Source organism: Orcinus orca, chromosome 10 (assembly GCF_937001465.1).
Source record: "Orcinus orca chromosome 10, mOrcOrc1.1, whole genome shotgun sequence".
NCBI lineage: Eukaryota > Metazoa > Chordata > Mammalia > Artiodactyla > Delphinidae > Orcinus > Orcinus orca.
The window spans coordinates 43,986,708-44,010,197 of NC_064568.1; the positions used below are offsets into that span (position 1 = coordinate 43,986,708).

At 44.0% G+C, this 23,490-nt stretch overlaps 2 long non-coding RNA genes across 2 annotated transcripts in view; one reads left to right on the top strand and one right to left on the bottom strand.

Moving 5' to 3' along the window:
- The window catches only part of LOC125960315 (uncharacterized), a 327,486-nt gene extending 304,612 nt beyond the window's left edge, over nt 1–22,874 (bottom strand). Inside the window, exon 1 of the long non-coding RNA XR_007469884.1 lies at nt 22,764–22,874. This is a non-coding gene — a long non-coding RNA (uncharacterized LOC125960315). The remainder of the gene's footprint in view (nt 1–22,763) is intronic.
- The window catches only part of LOC117195859 (uncharacterized), a 121,942-nt gene that overhangs the window by 583 nt on the left and 97,869 nt on the right, over nt 1–23,490 (top strand). The window contains exon 2 of the long non-coding RNA XR_004475735.2: nt 9,218–9,317. This is a non-coding gene — a long non-coding RNA (uncharacterized LOC117195859). The remainder of the gene's footprint in view (nt 1–9,217; nt 9,318–23,490) is intronic.

Genomic DNA, 23,490 nt, shown 5'->3' on the forward strand with positions numbered 1-23,490 from the left:
ATCTCTATTACTTCCCTCCCCCCAGGCAAACTTGGAGCCCCTACTTCCTTTTCAGAGTCTGGTTCCTCCAGGATGTCCCTGGTAGAAGGAAGAGAAGTCAAGCATCTCTTTCCATAATTGACCCCTCTTGGGTGGTCCCTTGGATGGGTGCTGGTGTTTCTTTTGCCGATGACTGGTTGTCGATGCTCTCTGTGACATGAGTCCAAAGGCGAGGCTTGCTTGTGAGGTGCATGTTTAGGTCCTGAAGGGCCCTGTGGTCATTCCCTGATGGAGACTGACCTCTCCCACTCCCCACTCGGCTTTCACCTTGGAGTCTATTCCACAGCCTCTTGCTGCCTGCCTTCCTGTGCCTGGTGGGCAGCCCTGTTGAGTGGAGTACAGGAAAGACAGGTCCAGTCCAGTCTGTGATGTCAGCTTGACCTCTGGGGGACTTGCAGCATCAGCTTCACTAATCGGGCTGTTCCAGGTGCTCCTTTTCTGCCATGTGCCTCCTCTCTAGGTGTGTCCCTGCTTAGGTGGGCACAGCACATCCCTGGGGGGTGAGGGGCCAGACTCCCCATCTTGCAGGAATCCCAGATCCTTACGGCTGACTCTTGATGCCTTCTCGCTTGGCTTTGAGGTGGGGTGGGGGGAGGAATCACACTCTCATATCCAGCATGGCCTTCCAGTTTGTGGCTGCGCCGTGGGTCCTAGCTTCTGTTTCTGGAGGAAAAGTCTTGCCCAACACCCAGTAATACACATAAAACCCCCTTCTCAGTGCTGAGCAGTGGGTACTCCACAGATATTCATTTTCCTCCTTCTCAGTGTCAAGGACGGAACATGCAGCAATGTGGTTGGCCTGAGGACCTGGGTTTAATACAAAAACGGGGCTCACAGAGGGAGGGAAAGGAAAGAACGTGTGCGTTCCTGCACCAAGTGCAGAGTCTCACGTGGAGTGGGTATTCATGGAGCTGATTCAGGAGCCTTTTCAACAGAAAGCAAAGCATATAGAGAAACAGAGGTCCGGTGTCAGTCTCTGGTGCTTATGGGGGACATGAGGTGGTAGCCTTGCCTGGTCTTCAGTGGCTGCCCCCATGAGCCAGGGGCTTCCCCTTCCTGGGCACCAGGCAGCTGCCACCCTGCTTAACTCTTTTCTGTGAAATGTGGCCAGACACAAGGCCCTCGCCATGCGCCCTCCCTTCTGGAGGCTGCCCGGGCCCCCTCCCCTTGTCTTTCTTCCTTCCTTTCTTCTTTCATCCGTATATTTCTGTATCTACTACAAAGGTCAGAAAAACAAATCAATGAAAAAAGGACCCAATAATCCTGAGACCTGGCTCGGGGATGGGAGGTGGGGAGGGAAGCCGTGCAATAAAATGAAAGAGAATTTAAAAATTCCCTGAACAAGGCACAGCATGGGGTCCCGATCAAAGGGCCAGGCAGCTTCAGCTTCATGTGTGCAGCAGCTGGATGCTCTGAGGCTGGGGGAGAGACGGCCCCCAGGCCTTGGCCCCCCTCCCCACCTCGTGCCCGACACACACAAGCACACGCATGCACACATGCACACACGCATGTACACTTCTCGGACCATCACCTGACTGCTAAGGGAGATCTGAGGATGGGTATCTGGAGTCTGGGAGGCAGATTGGAGAAGGCATTGGGAGCCCGCTTAAATCTGCATAGTGGTCCCATTTTCTAAGGCTGTCTCAAGATCCCACGAGAGGGGTCAAATGCCCTTTGAGGACCAGACAAGAGTATTCATAGTGACTGAGGAATGGGATGTTACAAGTCCCTCCTGGCTTTTTCTGAACTGACCTTGGAAAAAGGTGAGAAAATAAAAACCCATCAGTCTGCAAAGAGCTGAATCACCTTTTTAAAGTCCCTTCCTGTGAATAGCAGCTCTTCCACGAGGTTCTTCCTGATACCTACTACTCCCCCAGCCCAAGCCCCGGGGCTTGATTGAGCATTTGCCCCTTGAAGCACCCACTGTACCCCAGTGTTCTTCCACCAGAGAGTGGAGGCACCTGGGATGCTTTATCATTCTTCATCATTAGTCTGTTCCATTCTGTTCTAAGGGGGGCAGTGGTAAAGCAGATCAGGGGCAGACTTGAGCCATCACCCCTTATTGGCAAGTGACCTTGGACAAGTGATGTAACCTCGGTTTCCTCATCTGTAAATTGGGGATAATAAATGTAGTTCTTCTTTCGAACAGTGGCTCTTTGAATATTTAAGGGCAGGTTTTCTCCTCTAGGCTCAACAGGCTCTGCTATTTTCACAGTTCTTCAGCTATGTTATGTAACTTGCAAAAATCCAAAAATGTTTTGAGCAAGAACGGCATCGTCAGAATAAGAATAGAGGCTCTGCCCCTTGGGGAACCTCACTCAAGTGTATATGTTCTGGTATGTTTGCTATCAAGTGACTCATTGTTTGATATGATGTTTATTGTACATCAGCGTAGAAATATGAAGACTTCCCTGTGTTCATAGGTAGAGAAGGCAACATGTGTGTGTGTCTGTATTTGAGTACATGTGTGTGTGCATCTGTGTGTCTGTATGAGTGCATGTGATTATCTTCCTGCTTCTTTCCAAAGAGTTTTGAGGTGGTTTGGTGATGAAAACAGAATAGGAAATGAATCATTTAATAATAAAATGGAATAAAGATAATGGAAAGGATGCAGAAGTAGGCACTTCAAGATTTCTGAGTTGAACCGATTAAACGTGTGCAGGAAATTTGGCTGTTTCTTGAAAGTTAAGGCTCTACAACAGAGCCTTATGGTTACCTTGTTTGTTTGTTTGTTTTTGGCAAAAATGGTTTTATTTCCTGACTACTACTTTCTGCTTGCAGTAGGTCAGAGAAATGGCAGCTGGATCCAGGGAGATGAGAAATTTAAGTAGGCTTAGGAGTTGGCAGGCAACAGCACATTGGTTTTTTTCTTTTTTCACCTACTTTTCTTTGTCTTTCTCTTATTTATGTAACAAAAAAACCAAAAACAGAAACAAAAATCCTATGTTTGTAAGCCACTTTCCACATTATTCCACTAACAATTCTGTGTATGGCATAAACATTATTCTTCCCATAAACTGAAGCCCCAGAGACTTATGCCCATTTTATGGACATACTACAATTTATTTATCCATTCTCTTATTGATGGACATTTCAGCTGTTTCCACTTGGGACTTTTATAAATAGAGCTACTATGGACATTCTTGTACAGGTCTTATTGTGAATTTATGTTTTCATTTTTCTTGAGTAAATATCTAGGGGTGGAATCGCCAGGTCATGGAAGAGGTGAATGTTTCAGTTTCAGTAGAAAGCTAAACGGTCTTCCACAGTGATTTTACCAGTTTACACTCCTACAAGAGGTGTCCAAGAGTTCCAGTTTCTACATATCCTCACCAACCCCTGGTGTTGTCAGCCTTTGCTTGTAGCTATTCCAGTGAGTGTGTAGAGGTCTTGCACTGTGGTTTTGATTTTCCTTTCCTCAATGATTAGTGACTTTGAACACCTTTCCATAGGTGATCTGGCCATTGGAATATCTTCCTCAGTGCCCAAAGGAATGAGCTACTGCTATTCACAGTAACAGACTAACTTCAAACACATTATGTTGAGTTAAAGAAGCCAGACAAAAAGGAGAACATACTGTATGATTTTGCATTTTGTAACTTTGCTGAATTCAGTTATTAGTTCTAAGTTTTTTGGTCTTGTTGTTAAGGTTTTCTCTACGTAGCATCATATTATCTGCAAACAGTGACAGTTTTACTTCTTCTTTTCCAGTTTGGATGCCTTTTATTTCTTTTTCTTGCCTAATTGCTGTGGTTAGGACTTCCAGTACTATGTTGAATAAGAGTGGCGGGAGTGGGCATCCTTGTCTTGTTCCTGAAGTTAGAGGAAAAGCTTTCAGCTTTTCAACATGCAGTATGATGTTAGTTGTTGGTTTGTCATATATGGGCTTTATTATGTTGATGTATGTTTCCTCTATACCACTCTATTGAGAGTTTTTAATCATAAATGAACGTTGAATTTTGTCAGGTGCCTTTTCTGCAGCTGTTGAGATGATCATATGATTTTTATCTTTCCTTTTGTTAATGTGGTGTATCACACTGATTGATTTGCAGAATATGAACCATCCTTGCATCTCTGGAATAAATCCCCTTGATCATGGTGTATGATAAGAGGGGATAATTTTTATAATTTTGTAGGAAGTTATTCTTTAAGCCTACAGAAGCATTGTGGTGAACATTGGGTCATGAAAAGCTGTTCATGAGCAAAGCCTGCCTTGGTACTTGTTGAAATAGCAGTTTATGTTCATTTTGGTGGAGAGACATCTCTTCCTAAAGATAGAAGCCCAACTTGGGGACATTTTTTGCTTGTTCATTCATTCCTGTTCCCCTTCTTCCTTCCTTCCATCCATCCTCCATCCATCCAATATTTTCTGTGTACTTAGGCTGATGAATACTGTGTTCTGGGTACTGTGCTAGCTTCTGGAGATGAATTGGTATTTTTTTTCCTTTTAAGCTGGGGATGCAATGGCATTTTATTTGTATGCTCCCATCTCTGATTTCCCAGGACTTTGAAACATTTCTGGCCAGGGTGTGAAAAAATATCTTTGCTTTCCTAGCTGGAGAGCATAGCTCTGCCTTTGGATATACACATGAGCTGAGGAAAGTTCCATAAGGCAGTGTTTTCTCAGCTTTACACTATAAGCTCCTCTCTGTCTGTGGTTAAGGAGTTTTGCCTGCCTGGGCTCATTTGTGCTGCCACTTTGTCTGGTCTTTGGCACCAGAGGACTCCTGGAAGACCTGATGTAAAACATAGCCTTCTTCCCACCCCCACTAATTTAGACTTAATTAGAGAATAATCTTGCATTCTGAAATAGAAAAAAAAAAGAAGGTGGGGTACCATAATAATCATAGTAATAATCTCTTACATTTGTATAGCTCTGTACCTATTCCAACCATTTTCACATTAATTTTCCCTATCACCCACCAGTAGAAAGGTAAGTGATAGATATTATCATTATCATTTTTTATTGTGGTAAAAGCCATATAACATGAGATATACCCTCTTCACAGAGTTTTAAGTGTACAGTATAATATTGCTAACTATAGGTCCAGTGTTGTACAGAAGGTCTCTAGAACTTTTTCACTCTATACCCATTGAACAGCAGTCCACTCTGTCCCTCTCCCCACAGCCTTGTCAACCACCATTCTACTTTGTGTTTCTATAAGTGTGACTACTTTAGATACCTCATATAATTGGATTCATGCAGTATTTGTCCTTCTGTGACTGGATTATTTTTATCTGGCATAATGTCCTCGGTGCATTCATGTTGTATCATATGACAAGATTTTCGTCCATTTTTTATGATTGAATAAAGTTCCATTGTATGTATATACCACATTTTCTTTATCCATTCATCCACTGATGGACACTTAGGTTGTTTCCACCTTTTGGCAGTTGTGAATAGGGCTACAATGAACATAGGAGTGCAAATATCTTTTTGAGATCCTGATTTCAATTCTCTTGGATAAATACACGGAAGTGGGATCGCTGGATCATATATGGTAGTTCTATTTCTAATTGTTTTGAGGAACTTCTGTAATAGGGGTGGGGTGGGTGCAGGGTCGTTAACGCCTGGCCGTTAACACACGGCCCTTAGCAGTTCTGCTCCACCAGTGGTCAGCGTTGCTGTGGCCCATTTGCCTGGACTGAGGAGCCTGAGAGCCGGCTGGGTCCTGGGTACCTGGCTCCCTCAGTGGTGACGGCTGGGCAGGGTCTGGGGACCTGGCCCTGAGGGCGCTGCCAGCTGAGATCTGCCTCCTCAGCTGGGCCTGGGCACTGGCGGGAGGACCCAGATTGGATGTTGGATGAGTGCTTCCGGGCAGGGTGACTGGCCTGTGTAGAGACCCTCTCCTTTTAGCCAGGGCCTGGACCTTGGAGGGTGAAAGTTGAGCCTTGGGACCTTGAACAAGTTAAATGAGAGGTAATGATGTCACTTTGCTTATGCATTTGTTAAGTGTTAAAAGCTGAAAGGAGGCATGGAGAAAGAACTCAATGCCTCCCCTTCCATTTCTTGTATAATTCTCAAGGCCATGACTTTTAAGAGTATTACACCTTTAGATAAAAAGTTGCAGAACTTCCCTGGTGGCACAGTGGTTAAGAACCCGCCTGCCAGTGCAGGGGGCAGGGGACACGGGTTCGAGCCCTGGTCTGGGAAGATCCCACATGCACGGAGCAACTAAGCCTGTGTGCCACAACTACTGAGCCTGCGAGCCGCAGCTACTGAGCCCATGTGCCACAACTACTGAAGCCCATGCGCCTAGAGCCCGTGCTCTGCAACAAGAGAAGCCACCACAATGAGAAGCCCGTGCACCACAACAAAGAGTAGCCCCCACTCGCCTCAACTAGAGAAAGACTGCATGCAGCAATGAAGACCCAATGCAACCATGAATGAATGAATGGATGAATGAATGAATGAATAAATAAATGTTGCAGAACAGGGAATAACCTTTGTTTTGATGGAGGTTTATAGGAACATTGTGACCTGACTGTGACCTGACTTACGCGGACAGCTGCAAGAACAAAGGGTCCCACACTAAGAAGTTTCCAACAACTAACCATGCCCCTCCCTCACTTTTTCTATAAAAGGGCTTTGCTGAAAGGCTTCAGGGAGTTCGGGGTTCTTAATGCGTGAGCCACCCATCTCCTTGCATGCAATAAACCTTTCTCTGCTCTAGACTCTGACTTTTCAGTATTGTTTGGTCTCACTGTGTGTCGGGCACACGGACTTGCATTTGGTAACACTCCCATACTGTTTTCTGTAGTGGTTGCACCATTTAGGAGGTAGATATTATTAATGCACAAAGGAAATCCCATTGCAATTACCAGCTAGACACACTACCCCACTAACTTCTGACATTTATGGAGCCTCAACAGATAGAATTAGCCAGGCAGTCCCAGAATTCTCTTGGGATGGGGACATTCCCATTAACTCTTAGCATCCTTGTTCACCAGCACTTCCAAAGAGCTGGCCTGGGAGCTGGAAATTTAGGGAGATAGTAGGTCGTTGGTGGCGCTCTCACCAACAGGAGAGAGAGAAGGAGTAAAAGGAGTAAATAGCAACTGACCTCATGTTGCAATGTGAGATTCTTATTTCAAAATAAAGATTTCAGTCATTTCCTGTTAATCTTTTTATTATTTATCATGTAGCAATGGAGTTTGCAGAAATGAGATGATGTCATATGAGGACCAGGCTTGAAGAGAAATGGAGAAATGATTCCTGGCTTGGTATATGATTTTAATACCAGGTTGGCTTGGAGCAGGTGTTATCAAAGGAGAGCCATGGCTGTAGGTGGAAAGTGGGAGTGTGGGGGGCTACTGAGGATCTCCTGCTACTCAGACTGAGAGAGCACTTGGAGACCTGAGTGGGCTAGAGCTGTCTGAGACTGCATAAAACTGGGTGGTGGTTGGATTTAAAAAGCAGGTTGATGTTCACTATAGCAGGAAAGAACCCTTGAATGGGGCAGTGTGGAAGACTGGAAACGTGGGTTGGGATAAAGGCTTTACTTGGAAGGTGAATTGACAAGCATCTGTCTAGAATGAAGGCAGATGTAGAGAAGACATTTGAAAGACTCTCAAGGCTTATGGCAGAGAGAATGAGACTCTATATTGAAGGTTCTAACACAATGCTTTGTGTGTAGTAGGCCTTCAGCATATATTGGCTCCTCAAAAGATGTTGGGTAGTAAAAATTGAAGGAGTCCAAATAAACACAGGGCAATTCTAGGCGAACATTTGTTTAATGAGTAGAGGGATCTTTGCAATAAGGTGGCTAATGGCTTCTTCATTATAAAAAAAATTCTGGACACCCTGGTAGAAGTAGGGGTGTGGAGACCCAGAGATCCTCTGCATGGCTATTTGTTATTTGATTTTCCCCTCGGTGAACTCATGAATCACCTTCTTGGAACTCCCTTGGTTTCATGTCACACAGGTTTAAAAAACACTAGATTAAATGATCTCTAAAGCCAGTTCTAACTCTGAGTCAATGATTTGTATTATTAGCAAATTTCATCATAAATTATCCTGTGTCTTATCTCTCCTTGGTTTGCTTTAGCACCTATGGTTTAGAGGTATAGATACCTGTATAGGTTTGGATGTCAGGGATTGTGTAACGGCCGTTCCACAGCCTTTTCTTGCAGAAGACTGTCCTTGGTCAGCAGCTTCAGCGAGAACTATTCCCAGCAAGGCCTTGGTATGGATGTGAACCAATTGCTTTTTTCTCAGAGGTCTTTGAGGAGAACTATGGTATATGGCAAACATGGCCATGGTTACTCCCCTCCCCATATTTACAGTGTGACTTGGCAATTCCTTTCATCAGGATGTGGAGTTTATTTCCTTATGCTCTGAGTCTGAGATGGCTCTGTAATTTAATTTGACCAATGGAATGTGGTGGCAGTGACATGGTGCCTGTTTTGAGTATGATCAGCCATCATGTGACAACTCAGGTTAGAGAATGGAGATCATGTTGAATAGAGACAAGCCAGCTTAGCTGATGCCGTCCTTGGTCAGTTAGTTCCCAGCTGACCTGGCACCTGTCTGCAGAGGCATGAGTGAGTTGAGACCAGAAGAACCATCCATCTGAGCCCAGTTCAGATGGTCACAACAAAGCATCATGAGCTAAATAAATTGTTGTCATTTTAAGTCACTACATTTTGGATGATTCGTTAACATAGCAAAAGTTAACAGATAAAACCCATAGAATGTACAAAGCCAAGAGTAAACCCTAATGTAAAATACGCACTTCGGGTGATTATGATTTGTGTTGTAGGTTCATCAGTTGTAACAAACTCATCACTTTGGTTTATGCATGTGTGGGGGCAGGGAGTATATGGGATATCACTGTACCTTCCTCTCAGTTTTGCTGTAAATCTATAACCGCTCTAAAAGAAAAAGTCTTTTTTTTTTTTAAGTTAACAGATATAAAGAGTTGATCAAGAAAGTGACCAACAGAATCTCCAGAATCTTAGTGCAGTTGCCTTGGAGGCTCAGTATCACCCTTTACGGCAGAGAATGCTTTGTGCTCTGTAAACTATTTCATTTTCTTCCTGGCCATATAGGAATACTAAATCTCCAAGCCTACTTCCAAATGTCATGTGAGCAGAAGTAATGAGTGTCATTTCTGAGCTGGAGTGATTGAGTGTTCAGTATACATTACTCAGACTCTTTCTTTACTTCATTTGCCAGCTGGATGAAACCAGAGTGACATCAGAGACCATGATGGTGGAGCTTCGAGATGGAATCAGGCTGCTTTGAACAGGGTACCTCATCTGTATCCATCTTTGAGGTAAGTTATTTATGGTATTTGAAGCTACTGAGATTTGGAATTGTTTGTTACAGCAGCTGGCATTGATTACCCTGACTAATACCTAGTTAGAGACAAGGCACAATTAATGCCTTAGGGCTCTGAGGGAGTTTATTTCCAAGAGATTCAATTTATTTATTATTTATTGTAAATACATTTAAAAATTAGATAATTCACATGCTTCAAAATTAAAAAGATATAATAAGATTTGGAACGAAAAAAAATCTCATCTATCCTCTAGCCATTGAATCTTTTCTTTCAAGGCAATGTTAGATATTTCCTTTGTTTCCTTCAGAGATATTTTGTGCATGTGCAAATAAGTGAATATGTATATTCCAAATGTATAATACATATATATATACATATATATATATGTATTTTGCAAATGGTAGCATATTTTACATACTGTTGTTTCCTTACTTAAACAAAAATTAACACTAATGGAGAACTTTCCTTATAGTACATAAACAGCTTCTTTTTCCCCCCAACTGTGTACTATTACATTGATGGACATATTATAATTAATTTAACCACCTCCAAGTTGGTTACCATTTAGCTTGTTTGCAGGCTAAATGCTGCAATGACCCCATCCTTATATATATGCCATTGCTCACAAAAATGTGAGTTTACGTTAAAGAAAAATGACCAGAATTGGAATCATTTGTATTATTGAAGGAGGTTTCCAAATTTCCTTTATAGAAATTTTACACTTTATGCTTCTATCAGCAGTATATGAAAGTGCCTATTTTTCTACACCCTCTCCAACACAATATGATAATCAGTGTTTTGATCTTTCATGAGCTGATAACTCCTCTATTAGGAGCACACTGTGAATCTTTCCATATGTTTGAGTTGTTGGTTTTCTTTTGGTGAACTGTCTTTGTCATTTGCCCATTTTTATATGCTGTTGGGTTGTTGGTCTTTCTCCGTTACTTTGAGTTGTTGAAATAGATGAGGTTCATGTTGAGAGGTAGAGGGAATCTGCCCTCAACTGAGCACATAACTCAGAGAGCTCAGCCAGGAAAGTAACCATTGCCAATACATCTGGTCATGAGGAGAACAAAGGAAACTCTCTCTTTGTTCAGGGTCACATCCATAGGACCTACCATGAGTCCTGGCACACAAGAAGCGCTTAATAAATATTTACTGAATTTCTTACTAGCAAATGAATGATTGCCAAATGCTGGAGCTTGGAGCTTTGGGTTTTCTTTTCTTTTCTTTTTTTTTTTTTGCAATGCTGAATTCCTTCCAGGACTTGGTTTCTGCCTCTGCAAATGGTTCCACGGCAGAGTCTTGGGTGTTGGTAGTGTAGGCATTAATTATTCTTCTGCTACCTCAGCTGAAGGAGAATGCCAAAGGATGCTTAAGGAAGGCCCAAAGATCCTCCACACAGTCCCAGGGCTCTGGGATTCCATGTAGAGCTAAATGGTGACATGTATGGTGTCTGAGATGTCTCTCAATTCCCGCTTAGTCCTTCATGTTACTGTAGCAGAATGGAGTGAAACGGGAGGTACAGGCAAACTTTATCCCCTGAGCCTGTTCTCCTGTGAACTCCAGTGCCTTTTTTCTCTTCCCCAACATCAAAACCACTTCTACGAAAGGGTTCGCTATTGGTAACCTTGGTTTGGGTTTCTCCAGCTGACTCTGAGACAAGGATTCCTGTATAAGCTATTCATTTGGAAAGTGAAATGGGCAGAAGGGAAAGTGAGTCAAAGAAGGAGAGGAAGCCAATGTAGAATGCATGGCACTCTAGCTACTGCTTTGGGCAACTGGCTTTTAACCCCATGGGAGAGGCTTGGGAAGCCACAGTAGACCCATGTCTCAGAGCTCTCCCACCCAAGGGGTGAGAAAGCAGAGGTGTTTATACCCTAACTCCAGCCAGTCATCGCTTTTGACCTGCTGTGGAGTTTGCAAAGTAGCAGCAAAACAGGGGCAAGGGAAGGCCCTCTGGCAAAGAGATGCCAGCGTTGGCAGCAGAGAGACAGGCCAGTGGGTACTCCAGGTGGTTGGGGTGAGGGGTGTGGGCAGGGCACTGAAATCTTCTGCTCCAGCCATTTCTCCTGTAGCCTTGTGTCCAATCTGACCCACCCCATTCCTCCAACCCGTTTTCCTCCCAACAGCCAGAGTGACCTTTCTAAAATGAAAATCTGATCCATTCACTTTCCTATACTTAAGATGAAGCACCAACCCTTTAGCAAGGCTCACAGGGTCCTGGGTGATCCAGCTCTCTAGGCTAGTGGCTCACACCTGTCCCCTAGCCCTGCAGGTTTCAAACTGGATGCATCTGTGGCCCCCATTCACCCCTTGCCCACCTGCCCGGCAGTGCTCCCTGCTGCACTGGCCTGTCTGGCACTCACCTCGTCAACTTGTGATTGTCTGCCCACCTTGTCTGATCTCTGGGCTGCTCCAGCTGCTGTGAGCACCTCCAGGGCCAGGTAGGCCCATGTGGCTTCTGTATGCACGGCCCCAGGTGCCTGGTGTGCTACAGGCCCTCAAGTGCTACTGTAGAATGGATACGTGAATTTAATTGATGGAAAGAAAAACATCAGAGCAGGTAAGAGAAGATTTTGAGGGAAAGGGAACAAATAGGTGTTTGCTAAGCACCTACTGTTACCAAACCAAAGTTGGGTTCTCTTGCCTGCATGCAGTAAAGCCAATCTACTGACAGCGGGTTGTGGTGAAGGAAAGTGCAGTGTTTACTGCAGGGCACTGAGCAAGGAGTCCAGGTAGCTAGTGTCCCAAAGACCCAAACTCCCTGAAGCCTTTCAGGGAAAGGTTTTTAAAGACAGGGTGAGGGAGGGAGGTTGCAGTGTGTATGATCAGATCGTGGATGTTCTCCTGATTGGTTAGTGGTGAGGTAATCAGGAGTCAACATCATCAACCTCTGGTTCCAACCGGTCTGGGGTCTATGTGCTTGTGGTCAGCATACAGTTAACTTCTTCCACCTGATGGGGGTTTCAGTATCTGCAAAACAGCTCAAAGGACATGGCTCAGAATATTACCTATAGTCCTTGAGGAGGAACTAAAGGTCCCTGACTTTGTTTAATGCCTAAACTATTCTTATTTTGTCTTGCTTGACTGTTTTCCTTTCTTTCTGCATGTTCTCACTTCTGATTAAATTTACTCTTTGGAACTCAGGGAAGGCCTAGGAGGCTAAAGTTTTTCTACAGACAAGAGGTGGAGGACATAGGGAGGGGGTCTATACCTGGAAGGTCCCAAAGGGAACAAATAGGTATCTGCTAAGCACCTACAAGGAACAGGGAGCTTTGCTATCATTACTTTGTTTAATCCTCATGACGATCCTCTTAGTATTCCCGCTAGAAAAACAAGAAAACTTAGGCAAAGAGGAGTTAAATGACTCTTCCAGAGTCATACAGATGGTGAGTCCTGTAACCAGCTGCAAATGTTAATGTCATTGATGGGAAAGCCCATGCACTTTTTTGAGACACCACTTTGCTGGTAATTATCCACTCTCTTTGTACACTGTAAGGTCAGTCCTATAGATGGGAATCTTTACTCCTCTCGGTCAGGATGCCTATCCCCTCTCTGGGGCACTAAGGCCACACTGAGATAAGGGCAGCGGAGGCACAAGGAAACCTCGGCCTGTCCCTCCTCCTCACCTCGCCGTCTTCCCTGGAGTTGCTGGCAATGCTTGGAGCCTCTCATAGTTCTGAACATCAGCATTTCTGTTATCACACGTTATCAGCGGCAGGTGTCCCTGGGACAGAGTGCTTATTGGAATCTTCCAGAAACCTCTTATCAAGTATCCCACACCAGAGAGGTCCCGGGCCTCCGGAAACAAGGCCCTTCCCATCAGCCTGAGATGGAATTAACCTCCCATAGGACCCTGTGCAGCCTTGATGAACCAATCACAATTGGTTCCACTTTGAGTTTCCATGGACTTTATTTTGTTTTTCCTCCAGCTCTTGCGGCTGTTTCATTAGGCACCAGCTCCACAAGTTGCTTAGAAACTGCTTTGTGTCAGCGGGCTCGTCCAGGTTCCCATGTGCAGGCAGAGTGATGAGCACCACTGTTTTTTTTTTTTAAATACAGACATATAATTAAGAAAAATGTTCTGATGTCTGCGAAGTCTGGCTGGCAATGAACAGCCAGTGAGAAAGGCCTCAAGGTGGAACAGCTGGGGATTTCAATGAGAAAATGAAAAAATACCTCCATTCAGTCCTCTCTCTGTAAACTTAGTGTCAATGCCAATTTTAGGTGACTCACTTTTTAAATTTTTTTTTCCTCAACTCTTTTCTTCTCTGGCTCTGCCCAGTCCTTCAGAACTAAAGATGTTACTTAAGGGGTAGATACTTCAACTCCATGTGTTACTATTCTGAACACGACAAAAGAAGAGAAAAGAATATGCAGATGGCAGTGGACATCTGTTACGCCTGTCAGCCAGCCTCCCTGTACCCTTCTTCTGCTAACAGCACTTTGATTTTGCTTTGGGATGCCACTGCTCCCCTACTCAAGGCCACAAGGTTTGTGAGAGTGACTCCACCCAGCTGCAGGGAGCAGACACAAGACTCAGGCCAGGCCTGGGGGGTTGGTTCAGGGCTGGCACATGACCCTGGAAGCATCCATCCTGGGACTTGGTTGAAACTCTGGGCAAGGTGGTATTTTCTTTCTGCTGGAGTCACAAGCCTGGGAGCGTAGATACCTGTTCTGCTGGTGGTCTTCATTGTTACCACATGGGGAAGACCCACTGAGAGTGCCGCCAAAATAGAGGATGAAGTTAAGAGATGGAGACCACGTTGTTGGGGCCATTGGATCTGGCCTTTTCAGTGAAGTGAGTCCACAGGTTTCTTCTCTCCTCCTTTGTTTTTGCTTTAGCCAGTTTGAATTGGGCTTTTATCATTGGCAGCCGAAATAATCCTGGAAAGTAATTGTGCCAGTCCCTTACTCCTTCCACCAAAGATCTGCTCCCCACCTTCCAAATAGAAGCAGGACAGAGGACTTTGCCTTGTGGGGGTCCCATTAAGGTCTTGATACCTATTGGTGCAGGTATTTCTCCTCCACAGCGACAGTGGGTGAAGGGGAGTTGGGGCGTGTGCTCAACAACCCAGAGCAGGGGAAAGAAGTCTTGGAACTCTCTTTGAAGTCAGTAGAAATGTGTATTACAGTGCTGGGATGTGGTGGCTGAAGAGAAACACCAGACATGGGCTCTTGACTCCAGGAACTTTGGTTTTGAGAAAGGGCGATGGATGCATGTGTAGGTGAAGCTACAGGCACAGGGTAAACCCTGCAGGGAGACGTAGACAGTCAGGGTTGCAGGAGTTGACGAAGGGCAGAGTGGCTGGTGGAGAGGCAGGTTTCTTAAAGCTGTTGGGTCGGGGTGTGAGAGTGGTCAGTAGAGGGGAAGGCAGAGGGACAGGGTCAGCAAGACTCTGACAAACTCCATTTCTGGGTCAGAGGATCCTCCTGTGGTCCTCCAGTTCCCCTCCTTTTCACACTCCTTCCCTTTCTCTGTCCCCCAGAACTCTCACAGAGCAGGGGAGAGGTGGGAGGGTGTGGCCATGGAGAATCATCCTGTCCACTCCTCCACCCCTGGGAGTCCAGCACAGGATGAGTGGGCTTTGAATTACATCAGGGCGGAAGTAGGTTAGACCGAAGGAAGAACCGAGCAGGAATCCTAGAATGGCCCGCATCGGTTGCCAAGGCAACATGCTGACTCTTTCCCTGGAGGAATTTTAAAATAGGTCACACGTTCCTTTTTATGGGAGGTTGGGAGTCCTGCCAGGAATGATGATGGGACGCTGCAAAGGACTCAGCATGAGAGGTCAAATTCTGTCAAATTACAGAGTTCATTTATAGAAATCTGTACAAAAGGACAACTCTCTGTTAACGGCAGGGCTGCTCTCATGGGCGACCCGTTTGCACAGCCTGGGAAGGAGATGTGGCGGTCCAAGGGGCCTGTGTGGTTATGGTTTCTTGACATGCCCCCTCTAGGGGTTTAAGCACCTAGGTGTCACCTGGGTGGATCCACCCTTCCTTCACAGCACATGTGGGTGCCTCTTCGTGTCTTGCCTTCCAGTACTGGAGTGGAGTCCCCTCAAGCATCCCTCCTTACTGCCTCCTTAGAGCTTTGGATCCAGGTTGGACTCCCTGATCTGCCTCTTACTACCCAGGAGATGCAGTCAGTCTACTAAACCTTTTGGAGCCTTGATTCTTAATCTGTAAAAATTAGGGAGCAGGTCACCCACCATGGATGCACTGGGCAGAGGAGGAGATGAAACAGTGCCAAGAAATGGCCCAGCCCTGTATCTCTCACAGAGCAGACATGTAGACAGTATCAGCTTCCTTTTAAAGTTGTGTTTTCTTCTCTTTTAGAGGGAATTACTGAGTTTAGGGCAGTCACACCTCTTGAGAATCTGGTCCCAGCTTGGGTGTCCCTGAGGCGAGATGCCTTCCCTGAAGCTGTACCTCATGCAAAGCTCACCTCATGCTCTCTCCTGGCCTCCTTTATTCTCCTTTCTAACTTGTACTTACTTATTTATGGTCATTTGATGAACATCTGCCCCACAGTAAGAATCTGAAGGCAGGGACCTTGTCTGCTATATTCTCTACTGTATTCCTAGTGCCTGGCATGTGGCAAAGGTTCAGTAAATGTTTGTTGAATGAACAAATGAGTGATCACAAACCCCGCTTGGTAGTTGCATATGTCTTTGCTTAATAAGACACAGGGGAAATGAAGACATCACTCTCTAATAAATGTAGTTTCTCTGGGAGGAAGAGTCTTTGCAAACATGAGCCCATGTGATGTATAGAAATAATTAAATGGGCCCTTGGTGGTGAAAACATGAGTAACTCCTAGAGTTGCATGGTCTGGTTAAATTTTACTTTTGTTTGCTCTGGTTTAATGCAGCAGCGTTTGCAATCTGCATCTGTTGCTTCCACCTGGTGAATTCCATGGACTTAGATCACATCTATGTCACTTTAGGTTCTTGGCAGAGGTATTTCAGCTAAAAATCCATCCCTAATTGTTGCCCCTCAGATACCTGTCAGTGTGTTCTGTCTTCCTTCCTACAGGCTGTGGGTAGGGTTGTCCCCTGTGCCATTTTGCTTCTGCTTCCTTGGGGCCGGGCACAGTAATAGCTGCCTCACAGCCTCAGTGCATGTGTGTGTGCGCACACAATTGTAGGCATATGTGAAGGCACTGGGCAGACAGGGCTAGGAGGGGGATCTCCTGGGGAGCAAAGAAGCCACTCCAGGGGAAATGAGGGCTGGAACCGGAGTCAGGTGGATCAAGAAGAATACACAGAATAGGTCACTGAAGGGTCCTCTTGCCATGAAGTAGGTGATAAACTAAACAGAAAAAGTCAGAGGGGAGCAAGGAAACATTGGTGAGAGAATCAGAGATGGGGGATGGGAAAGACAGTGACTGATTTCTATCCTGCAATACATGGAGGCTCAGGGTAAGTGGGGTCTCTAACTAGTTCCTGTGGCTCTCTTCATCATTCCAACTGGAGATAAGCTTTTTCATCTCTACAAACCACAGACCACATCAAAGTCTCCTTTATATTGGCAGGACTGACACAGGGGTGCCTGGGAAAGGTTTGTTGGGTGAATGACACCTAGTAACCCTCCCAGAATTCCTTCAGTGATGGAGAAAGAGATGGCATTGGAGATGGGTAACTGTCCACTCTCCCCTTCCGTAGGAGATATTGAGCTGGAAAGAGGTTGCCCAGGTAAAGAGTATTTCCTAACTTGCCTTGTACGTGAGTGTAGTCATGTGACTTGTTCTCACCAGTAGAATGTGAGAAGTGATGTTTGTTGCTACTGGACCATGTGCGCCCTCTCCACACTTGTTCCCCTTCTGCCAATTGGATATATGTGATGCCAAGGCCTGAGGGAATGAGGCCGGTGGAAAAGTTCCTACTGTCTGAATGACCATGAGGAGGGGAGCAACCTGCAGACTTGAGTGCCCTTCTGGGTACATGAGCAAGACAAACTTTCACCCTGTCAGAATATTACATGTGTAGATCTCTTTATCACAGCAGCTTGGTCTGCTCTGAATAATACAGAATACTCCCAGTCTGAGCCAGTGGAGTGGCAGGGAAGAGAAGGTGGTCCCCAAATCTGTGTACATATATTCCGGTACACACTTGTTCATGATCAGACCCTGCAGCTGAATTCCCAAAATCATCCAGATAATCTTTAGCTGGGTTCAAGATGGTCATCCTTTTTGAATAGGTAATCCAGTTGCATGGTCCAAAAAGCAGAATGTTATGAAAAGATATATAGTGGTCACTGTCCACCTTGCCCTATCTATCCTATATTCTATGCCTCCCCTAACACACCAGCGGGTCACCATTTTTATTAGTTTCTTGTGTATTCTTCTAGAGTTTATGTAAATGTAAATTTTATCTATGTTTACATAAATAAATATATTTAACAGGTAAGTGTAAGCATATATACACAGACGTGCCTCATTTTATATTCTTTGTTTAACAATAAATCTTAGACACCTTTCCATATCAGTACATAGCAGTACACGGCTTCTTCATTTTTTTTTCACAGTTATGTAGTATTCCATTAAAGGGCTTTACCATAATTAATTTAACCTGTACCTTCTTGAAGGATGCTTGAGTTGTTTCCACTCTTGTTGTTGCAGACAGTGCAGCAAAGAATAATCTTTCCATGAGTGCAGGAATATCAGGACACATTTCTAAAAGTAAGGTTATTTGGTCAAGAGGTAAATGTATTTATTGATACAGTTTTCATGGATATCTGCTCCTGCCCTTTGAATCTGGTTTCAGGAGGGTCCAGGGCACATTCAGACTAGTGCTTGGTATTTCATTTCTCTAGGGGCTGCTGCCACCAGTCAAAGCATTCAGTTGAACAGAGAGCATGTGACCAGAGCTCAGTCTCGGTTGCAGTATCTTAGAACATTGCAAAGTAGGAGCTATGGTCTTTCCAGATTCCTAGAGTCTCTGCCAGCCAGAGGTGGTGTATCTGTGCTCTGTTCTCCTGTAACACGGTGCCCATGAGATCTGAGTTGTCATTCCCCATGGCAGTAGAGGCTCTCTGACTGCCGTGGGTTGGTGGTGACACTCAAGGGAAGTTATGATTATGACAGAGCTGCAGAAACTGTGTGGTTCAGAACTGGGGCTCTGAATCAGACCATTTGGGTTTGGATTTTTAGCTTCATCTTTTCTTAACTTTGTGACCTTGGGCAGGTGTTTAACCCCCTGGAAAGACCTTAGTTTTCTCAGTTATAAAGTGAAAGGTAATGACAGAGTTGTGAAGATTATAGAAGATAACGTAGGTAAAATGTTTAGCACAGTGAATGGCACAAAGTACTCAAGGTAAGTAAAAGTGACAAATGATTTTATGAGTCAGCAAGCATTATTTGTTCTTTTTTCTTTTTTTTTCTTGACCACGCCACGTGGCATGCGGCATCTTAGTTCTCTGACCAGGGATCGAACCCATGCCCCTTGCGGCGGAAGCGCAGAGTCTTAACCATTAGACTGCCAGGGAATTCCATATTCTTCTAATTGGCATTACCCTTGGCCTTGTAGCTCTCTTCATGCAAACTGTGGTTAAATGATGTTTATAGTATACCTGAAAGTTCCCTGTTTTTGTCACATTTACTCCTCTGATCAACTCTTCTTAATGACAGACTGATCTGGGACAGTACTGCTATATTGCAAGTGAAGGCTTTTGGTTCGAGAGTCATCAGCTCAGACATGAAATAAACTCATAACCCCAAAGAATGATGAATTCATAAACGCGCCCTCCCTCTTTTAAGCTGTTTTTCAATTTGGGCAAACCAAGTGACATTTCTGCTGTCAGTGCAGTGCAGAGGAAAATTGAGAGCCAAACAGTTTCTAGCACACCTGCTGCTTTCGACAGATGGGCTTTATGGATTGGTGTCCACAGTGGGTGATCTGGCTGCCGTTACATTCTGAGGCCACGTCATTTTCACAGAGTAGCTATAATGATTTAACTGAAGATCATCTTTTTTTCCCCCAATGAATATTTTTTAAACCATTAAAAAATTGAAGTATAGTTAATTTACAATGTTTTGTTAGTTTCAGGTGTACAGCAGGGTGATTCAGTTATACATATACGTGTGTGTGTGTGTGTGTGTGTATCTACACACACACACACACACAACACACACACACACACACATATATTCTTTTTCAGATTCTTTTCCATTATAGGTTATTACAAGATACTGAATATAGTTCCCTGTGCTATACAGCAGGTCCTTGTTGTTTATCTGTTTTATATATGGTAGTGTGTATCTGTTAATCCCAAACGCCTAATTTATCCCCCCCCCGACCCCTGCCACCATTATCCCCTTTGGTAACTGTAAGTTTATTTTCTATGTGAGTCTCTTTCTGTTTTGGAAATAATTTCATTTGTATCTTTTTTTTAGATTCCACATGTAAGTGATAATCGTATGATATTTGTCTTTCTCTGACTTACTTCACTTAGTATGATAATCTCTAGGTCCATCCATGTTGCTGCAAATGGCATTATTTCATTTTTTATGGCTGAGTAATATTCCATTGTATATATACACCACATCTTCTTTATCCATTCATCTGTTGATGGACATTTAGGTTGCTTCCATGTCTTGGTTATTGTAAGTAGTGCTGCTATGAACATTGGGCTGCGTGTAGAAGATCATCTTTTTTATCCTGAGGATTTAACGGTGTGCTTGAAGGATAGTGGGTGCTCAGTAAACATTTATTGAATGAATAAATGAATAAATGAATGAGTAAGCCAATGGAGAAAGACCTTTGGTGACTAAGAAATAGAATACAAGAGTAAATTCATGCTTTTGGAGAGTTTCAGTTTTCATTGTACAGTTGGCTCTACATCATGGGTCATTATTTCCTCTGGCCAAGAGTTTTATTCAATAACCGGTATGGAGTGAGTGCTTACTGTATGAAGACCTAGTGCTAGGGGCTGGTGGGCCTACAGGGGTCATCAGTTCTCTGTGTCATTTATTAAATTTTAAATTAGAGAATGTTTTTGCCTGGCAGGAATTGAGATGTCCCCAGTTGTTTGACTCTGTAATGACTTTGCACAAGAATCCTTATGGACTTTAGAAAATGCATCTTTGAATATTTTCTGCCTGTTATGATTCAGATATGAAATCGTCACCAAATAGAAATGAGAATGAAACACAGAAATTCCAACCAATAACCCAGGCCTGAATCTGACCTCAAGCATCCCACTGCTATGAGACATCCCATGTCATGGGTGAGGAGGGGACAGGGGGGGGAGTCTGTGAACAAGCCTGGTGCTCCAAGGACTCCCCCAGTTCCAGTGGCATCTGCCCTGACCCTAAGCCCCAGTCCTACTTCCTGCTGTTACGTTGTCAACAGCTAAATGCAGCCCAGCTCAGTCCTTTTGAAGGCAGTGACCCACTCACCTTTGCAGAGAAGACATGAGTATGTTCTCAGCTTCCGACTGCTTTCTGCCCTTGGCCACCCAGCAGGACGTGGTAAATTGGATCTGAGCACATGTGTTGTAGTGTAAACTTCTGCAGCCATGGCCTGAAGTGAGCACCCTGCCTTCATTGTCCAAAACTGTGATGTTTTCTGTTTAAATGCTACTCGTAATGATAAAACCTTGTTTATTTTGATTATGTATGTGTATATTCTTATTGTCCTTAGGCCAGGAAACATGTAAAACCAAATTTTTTGATTGGTAAAAATCCTGATTTAGGGTAAAGATGATTGATTAAAGACCACCCCACTCCACTGCCTTGAGCAGTGGCCACTTTTTCATAACAGTAGGGAAAGGAACAGGTGGAAGGCTGTGGAGAATTCTCCCAACACCCACATGCAGGTGTCTCCACAGTACAGGGAAGTGAGCAGCTGTCTCTCACTGAGAATTGCCTGAGCCAGCCACCGTGCTGTGTAGTTTATCTATATAAACCTAGTTCTTACAACAGCCTTTTTATAGATGAAGAGACCAAGGCTCAGAGACACCGACTCATCACAGGCCACCCAGTGGTGAGCAATGAGGGGTTGTCGATTCCTTCATGGGGTCTATCATCCAAAGCAGATACAGCAGACCGTGGGCCATATGTGGCTTTGCTTGGTGTACAGTGTTTAAAAACAATCCAACTTAATTTTCTTCATTTAAAAGCCAGGAGAGAGGCTTCCCTGGTGGCGCAGTGGTTGAGAGTCCACCTGCCGATGCAGGGGACATGGGTTCGTGCCCCAGTCCAGGAAGATCCCACATGCCGCGGAGCGGCTGGGCCCGTGAGCCATGGCCGCTGAGCCTGCGCGTCCGGAGCCTGTGCTCCGCAATAGGAGAGGCCACAACAGTGAGAGGCCCGCATGACGCAAAAAAAAAAAAAAAAAAAAAAAAAAAGCCAGGAGAGCAGAGGGCAGACAGCAGAAGCAAGAACTACAATCCTGCAGCCTGAGGAACAAAACCCACATTCACAGTAAGATAGACAAGATGAAAAGGCAGAGGGCTATGTACCAGATGAAGGAACAAGATAAAACCCCAGAAAAACAACTAAATGAAGTGGAGATAGGCAACCTTCCAGAAAAAGAATTCAGAATAATGATAGTGAAGATGATCCAGGACCTTGGAAAAAGAATGGAGGCAAAGATCGAGATGATGCCAGAAATGTTTAACAAAGACCTAGAAGAATTAAAGAACAAACAAACAGAGATGAACAATACAATAACTGAAATGAAAACTACACTAGAAGGAATCAATAGCGGAATAACTGAGGCAGAGAAATGGATAAGTGACCTGGAGGACAGAATGGTGGAATGCACTGCTGAGGAAAAGAATAAAGAAAAAAGAATGAAAAGAAATGAAGACAGCCTAAGAGACCTCTGGGACAACATTAAACGCAACAACATTTGCATTATAGGGGTCCCAGAAGGAGAAGAGAGAGAGAGGACCAGAGAAAATATTTGAAGAGATTATAGTCAAAAACTTCCCTAACATGGGAAAGGAATAGCCACCCAAGTCTAGGAAGCGCTGCGAGTCCCTTACAGGATAAACCCAAGGAGAAACACGCCAAGACACATAGTAATCAAATTGGCAAAAATTAAAGACAAAGAAAAATTATTGAAAGCAGCAAGGGAAAAATGACAAATACCATACAAGGGTACTCCCATAAGGTTAACAGCTGATTCCTCAGCAGAAACTCTACAAGCCAGAAGGGAGTGGCATGATATACTTAAAGTGATGAAAGGGAAGAACCTACAACCAAGATTACTTTACCCAGCAAGGATCTCATTCAGATTCGATGGAGAAATCAAAAGCTTTACAGACAAGCAAAAGCTAAGAGAATTCAGCACCACCAAACCAGCTCTACAGCAAATGCTAAAGGAACTTCTTTAAGCAGGAAATGCAAGAGAAGAAAAGGACCTACAAAAACAAACACCAAACAATTAAGAAAATGGTCATAGGACCATACATATCGATAATTACCTTAAACCTGAATGGATTAAATGCTCCAATCAAAAGACACAGGCTTGCTGAATGGATACAAAAACAAGACCCATATATATGCTGTCTACAAGAGACCCACTTCAGACCTAGAGACACATACAGAATGAAAGTGAGGGGATGGAAAAAGGTATTCCATGAAAATGGAAATCAAAAGAAAGCTGGAGTAACAATACTCATATCAGATAAAATAGACTTTAAAATAAAGAATGTTACAGGAAACAAGGCAGGACACTACATAATGATCAAGGGATCAATCCAAGAAGAAGATATAAGAATTATAAATATATAAGCACCCAACATAGGAGCACCTCAATACATAAGGCAACTGCTAACAGCTGTAAAAGAAGAAATCGACAGTAATAATGGGGGACTTTAACACCTCACTTACACCAATGGACAGATCATCCAAAGTGAAAATAAATAAGGAAACAGAAGCTTTAAATAACACAATAGACCAGATAGATTTAATTGATATTTATAGGACATTCCATCCAAAAACAACAGATTACACTTTCTTCTCAAGTGCGCACAGAACATTCTCCAGGATAGATCACGTCTTGGGTCACAAATCAAGCGTCAGTAAATTTAAGAAAATTGAAATCATATCAAGCATCTTTTTGGACCACAATGCTATGAGATCAGAAATGAATTACAGGGAAAAGAACATGTAAAAAACACACACACATGGAGGATAAAGAATACATTA